Source organism: Lontra canadensis, unplaced genomic scaffold (genome assembly GCF_010015895.1).
Source record: "Lontra canadensis isolate GAN:19392208 unplaced genomic scaffold, GSC_riverotter_1.0 scaffold88, whole genome shotgun sequence".
Lineage (NCBI taxonomy): Eukaryota > Metazoa > Chordata > Mammalia > Carnivora > Mustelidae > Lontra > Lontra canadensis.
In genome coordinates, this window is record NW_022631082.1 from 7,972,646 (window position 1) to 7,978,645 (window position 6,000).

The window sequence follows — 6,000 nt, forward strand, 5'->3', positions numbered from 1 at the left end:
ATGGAAATCAACGTATTATATTCTACGTACATCCACTAGCCTGAGTATACTATTTGTGTTTCAAAATCTTCTACACATTTATACATATTGGTCAATATCTTAGTCTGTGTGGGCTGCATAACAAAAATACCATTGATCGGGTGACTTATAAATAACAGAACTTTTTTCTCATAGTTCTGGAGGCTGGAATCCAAGATCAAGATGCCGACAGATTTGCTTTCTTGTGAGGCCTGCTTCATGGTTCATAGACTGCCATCTTCTTGCCCCGTCCTCACATGGCAGAAAGAGCAGAGGAGCTCTGTGGCGTGTCTTGCAGAAGGGTGCTAATCCCATTCATGAGGGTTCCACCCTTATAACCTAATCACCTCCCGAAATCCCACCTCCTAATACCATCACAGAGTGGGAATTAAGCTTCAGAATATGAATGGGGGGGGCGCACAACATTCAGTCCATATCCGTCTTTTATCTGTGAACTGAGACAGCTATGTTAAGCTCTCCCACCATGATTAGTGAATCTTGTAATTCTGTCAGTTTTTAAATTTATATATTTTGAAGCAAATTAAATGAGATTTTTGATATTTAATGTTTCCAGCAAATTGTTCCTTTTATTCTTCTAGTGACCATCTTTCTCCCTAGTGATAAATATTCAGCCATTCATTTTCATAACAGCACATCATTGTTTGGAGCTTACTGTTAACAGATAGTAGATATTAACAATGATACTTTGAAGTAGATACTATTATTATCCCCAGTTTATAGATGGGGAAACTGAGGGCAAGCTCAAGGTGAGTTAACTAAGGTCATACAGGTGGTAAGTGATGGAGTCTGGCTCCAAAATCCAGAGGCTGTGCACAGTGCCTTACCCTGGGGGACTTTTCTTCCTTTATACCTGTTCTTAAAGTCTGTTTTTTTGTGTTGTTGTTTTTCTTTTTTCTTTTTTTTCTTTTTTCTTTATTTTTTTCTTTTGGAGAGAGGGAGAGAGGAAGAGGGAGGGACAAAAGGAGAAAGCGAGAGAGAGTCTTAAGCACACTTCTTACCCAGTGTGGAGCCTGATGCTGGGCTTGCTCTCAAAACCCTGAGATCATGGCCTGAGCTGAAATCAAGAGTCAGATGTTTAACTAACTGAGCCACCCAGAAGCCCCTGTTTTTGTGTTTTAAAATTCTAGGGGTGCTGGGGTGGCTCAGTTGGTCAAGCATCTGCCTCTGGCTCAGGTGATGATCTTTGGGTCCTGGAATCATGCCCATGTCAGGCTCCCTGCTCAGTGGGGAGTCTGCTTCTTCTTTCTCTGCCCCTCCCTCCCCCTGCTTGTGCTTTCTCTGTCAAAATCTTTAAAAAATCTAACAAGTATAACTTGTGTAAAAGTTCATAAATCCTGGTGCACACATTGGTGAATTTTATATATGTCTACGCCACCATATCAAGATATTAAATATTTTATCTCCCCAGAAGTTTCCCTTGGGCCCTACCCTGGCCAATAAGCCCCATCCAGAGGTAATAAGCATTCTGATTTCTGTCACCATAGATTTGTTTTTCCTGTTCATAGAGATGGAACCACACGCACTGCCCACTTGTGGCTGGTTTTTCATTTAATATAGAGTCTGAAATTTATCTTTGTCACATTTTCAGTAGTTTATTTTCCTTAAAAACTGCTGGGCAATACTCCATTGTCTGAATATCCCACAGCCAAGATATTCCAATCTGTTTATGGATATTTGGGTTCTTTCCACATTTTGCTGTTAGAAATAAAGCTGCTGTGAATATTCTTGGACAAGTCTTACTGTGAACAAATGTTCTCCTTTCTCTTAGGTGTCAGCCTGGAGCAGAATCGCTGGGTCATTAGGTAGGCAGACTGTGAGCTGTGGTATATACTGCCAACAGTTTTCCAAAGTGGTTGAAACAATTTATACATCCATCAATGCATGAAAGTTTGGTTTGCTTTACATCCTGATAATGTATGCTACTGTTAGTTTAATTAAAATACATTTTTAAATGTTTAAATTGAATCAATTGACATTTGGGATATTACCAGGTTCAGAGAAAGAGTTTAGTGATTCATCAGTTGCATACAACACCCCGTGCTCATTACTTCAAGTGCCCTCCTTAATGACCATCACCCAGTTACCCCACCCCCCACCTCTCCTCTCCCCTCTAGCAACCCCCAGTTTGTTTCCTATAGATACAAATCTCTTATGGTTTGTCTCCCTCTCTGATTTTGTCTTATTTTTGTCTCCCTTACCTTATGATCCTCTGTTTTGTTTCTAAGTTCCACATATGAGTGAAATCATATAATTATCTTTCTCTGATTGACTTTTATTTCCCTTAGCATAATACCCTCTATCTACCTCATTGCAAATAGCAAGATTTCATTTTTTGATAGCTGGGTAATATTCTGTTACACACACACACACACACACACACCCACCCACCCACACACACCATCTTCTTTTTTTTATTTCTTATAATTTTTATTTATTTATTTATTTATTTATTTATTTTTTCAGCGTAACAGTATTCATTGTTTTTGCCCCACACCCAGTGCTCCATGCAATCCGTGCCCTCTCCAATACCCAGTTCCCCCAACCTCCCAGCCCCCGCCCCTTCAAAAGCCTCAGATTGTTTTTCAGAGTCCATAGTCTCTCATGGTTCACCTCCCCTTCCAATTTCCCTCAACTCTCTTCTCCTCTCTAACTCCCCTTGTCCTCCATGCTATTTGTTATGCTCCACAAATACGTGAAACCATATGATAATTGACTCTCTCTGCTTGACTTATTTCACTCAGCATAACTCTTCCAGTCTCGTCCATGTTGCTACAAAAGTTGGGGATTCATCCTTTCTGATGGAGGCATAATACTCCATAGTGTATATGGACCACATCTTCCTTATCCATTCGTCTGTTGAAGGGCATCTTGGTTCTTTCCACAATTTGGCAACCGTGGCCATTGCTGCTATAAACATTGGGGTACAGATGGCCCTTCTTTTCACTCCATCTGTATCTTTGGGGTAAATACCCAGTACACACACACCATCTTCTTTATCAATTCATCTGTCTATGGATATAAAGGCCCTTTCCATTTTTTTCACTATTGTGGGCATTGCTGCTATAAACATTGGGGTGCAGGTACCCCTTTGGATCACTGTATCCTTAGGGTAAATACCTAGTAGTGCAATTGCTGGGTCATAGGGTAGCTCTATTTTTAATTTTTGGGGAACCTCCATACTGTTTTCCAGAGTGGCTATACTAGCTTGCATTCCCACCAGCAGTCTACACTTGCATTCCCACCTTTGTCTTCAACCTTGCCAACATCTGCTGTTCCATGACTTCTTAATTTTTGCCATTCTGACTGGTGGGAGGTGGTATCTCATTGTGGTTTTGATTTGTATCTCCCTGATGCCAAGTGATGTGGAGTATTTTTTCATGTGTCTCTTGGCCATTTGATGTCTTCTTTGGAGAAATGTCTGTCCATGTCTTCTATCCATTTCTTGACTGGATTATTTGTTCTTTGGGTGTTAAGTTTGGTAAATTCTTTATGGATTTTGGGTACTAGCTCTTTATCTGATAAGATGTTTGCAAATATCTTCTCCCATTCTCTCAGTTGTCTTTTGGTTTTGTTGACTGTTTCTTTCGGGCAAAAGGCTTTTATTTTGATGAAGTCCCAATAGTTCATTTTTATTTTTTTTCCCTTGCCTTTGAAGATGTGTCTAGCAAGATGTTGCTGGGGCTGATGTCAAAGAGGTTACTGCCTGTGTTCTCTAGAATTTTGATGGGTTCCTGTCTCATATTTATATCTTTCATCCACTTTGAGTTTATTTTTGTGCATGGTGTAAGAAAATGATACAGTTTCATTCTTCTGCATGTGGCTGTCCAATTTTCCCATCATTTGTTGAGGAGACTGTCTTTTTTCCCCACTGGATTATTTCCTGCTTTGTCAAAGATTAGTTGACCATAGAGTTTAGGGTCCATCTGTGGGTTCTCTATTCTGTTCGATGGATCTATGTGTCTATTTTCTTGACAGTATCATGCTGTCTTGATGACCACAGCTTTGTGATACAACTTGACTTCCAAAATTGTGATGCCTCCAGCTTTTGTTTTCTTTTTCAAAATTTCTTTGGCTATTTGGAGTCTTTTCTGGTTCCATACAAATTTTAGGATTGTTTGTCCCAGCTCTGTGAAAAATGTTGATGGTATTTTGATAGGGGTTACATTGAATGTGTAGATTTCTCTGGGTAGTGTGGACATTTTAACATTTTCTTCCAATCCACGAGCATGGAATGTTTTTCCCTTTATTTGTGTCTTCCTCAATTTCTTTCGTAAGTGTTCTGTTGTTTTCAGAGTACAGATCCTTTGCATCTTTGGTTATGTTTATTCCTGGGTATCTTATGGTTTTTGGTGCAATTGTAAATGGGATTGATTCCTTAATTTCTTTTTCTTCTGTCTCATTGTTAGTCTATAGAAATGCGACTGACTTCTGTGCATTGATTTTATATCCTGCCACTTTGCTGAATGCCTGTATAGTAATTTTGGGGTGGAGTCTCTGGGTTTTCCACATAGAGTATCTTGTCATATGTGAAGAGTGAGAATTTGATTTTTTCTTTTCTGATTTGGATGCCTTTTAATTCTTTTCGTTGTTGGATTGCTGAGGCTAGGACTTCCAGTACTATGTTGAACAACAGTGGTGAGAGTGGATATCCCTGTCATGTTTCTGACCTTAGGGGAAAATCTCTCAGTTTTTCCCCATTGAGGATGATATTCACTGTGCATTTCTTTGTATGTGGGTTTTATGATATTGAGGTATATTTCCTCTATCCCTACACCGTAGAGAGTTTTAATCAAGAAAGGATATCGTATTTTTCAAATGCCTTTCCTGTATGTATTGAGAGTATCATATGGTTCTTGTCCTTTCTTTTATTCATGTGGTGTATCACATTGATTGATATGGGAATGGAGAACCACCCTTGCAGTGCGAGAGTAAATCCCACTTGGTCATGGTAAATAATCCTTTTAATATATTGTTGGATCCCATTGGCTAGGATCTTCGTGAATATTTTGGTATCCATGTTCATCAGGGGTATTGGTCTATAATTTTCCTCTTTGGTGGATTCTTTGCTCAGGTTTTGGGGTCAAGGTAATACTGGCCTCATAGAAAGAGTTTGGAAGTTTTCCTTCCATTTCTGTTTTTTGAGACAGCTTCAGAAGAATAAGTATTCTTTAAATGTTTGGCAGAAGGAAGCCATCTGATCCTGGACTCTAGTTTTTTGGGAGTATTTTGATTACTGCTTCAATTTCTTGGCTGGGTATGGCTCTGTGTGGGTTTTCTATTTCTTCCTGTTTCAGTTTTAGTAGTTTTTATGTTCCTAGGAATGTATCCATTTTTTTCCAGATTGCCTAATTTGTTGGCAAATAGTTGCTCATAATATGTTCTCCTTCCTTTCTTCCTTCCTTCCTTCCTTTACTGTGTCATGTTAGTCACCATACATCATCAGTTTTTGATGTAGTGTTCTGAGATTCATTGTTTACATATAATACCCGTTGCTCCATGAAATATATACTCTCCTTAATACTTACCACCAGGCTCACCCATCCCCCCACCCCCATCCCCTCTAAAATCCTCAGTTTGTTTCTTGGAGTCCACAGTCTCTCACGGTTCATTATAATTATTTATATTTCCTTGGTGTTGGTTGTGATCTCACCTCTTTCATTCATGATTTTATTTATTTGAGTCCTTTCTCTTTTCTTTTTGATAAGTCTGGCCAGGGGTATATCAATCTTACTAAATCTTTAAAGAACCAGCTCCTAGTTCTGTTCATCTGTTCATCTGTTCTACTGTTCTTTTGATTTCTATTTCATTGATTTCTGCTCTAATCTTTATTATTCCTCTTCTCATGCTGTATTTATGTATTTTTGCTGTTCTTTCTCCAGCTCCTTTAGGTGAAAGTTTAGTGTATTTGAGACTTTTCTTGTTTGTTGAGAAAGGTCTGTATTACTATATATTTCCCTTTTA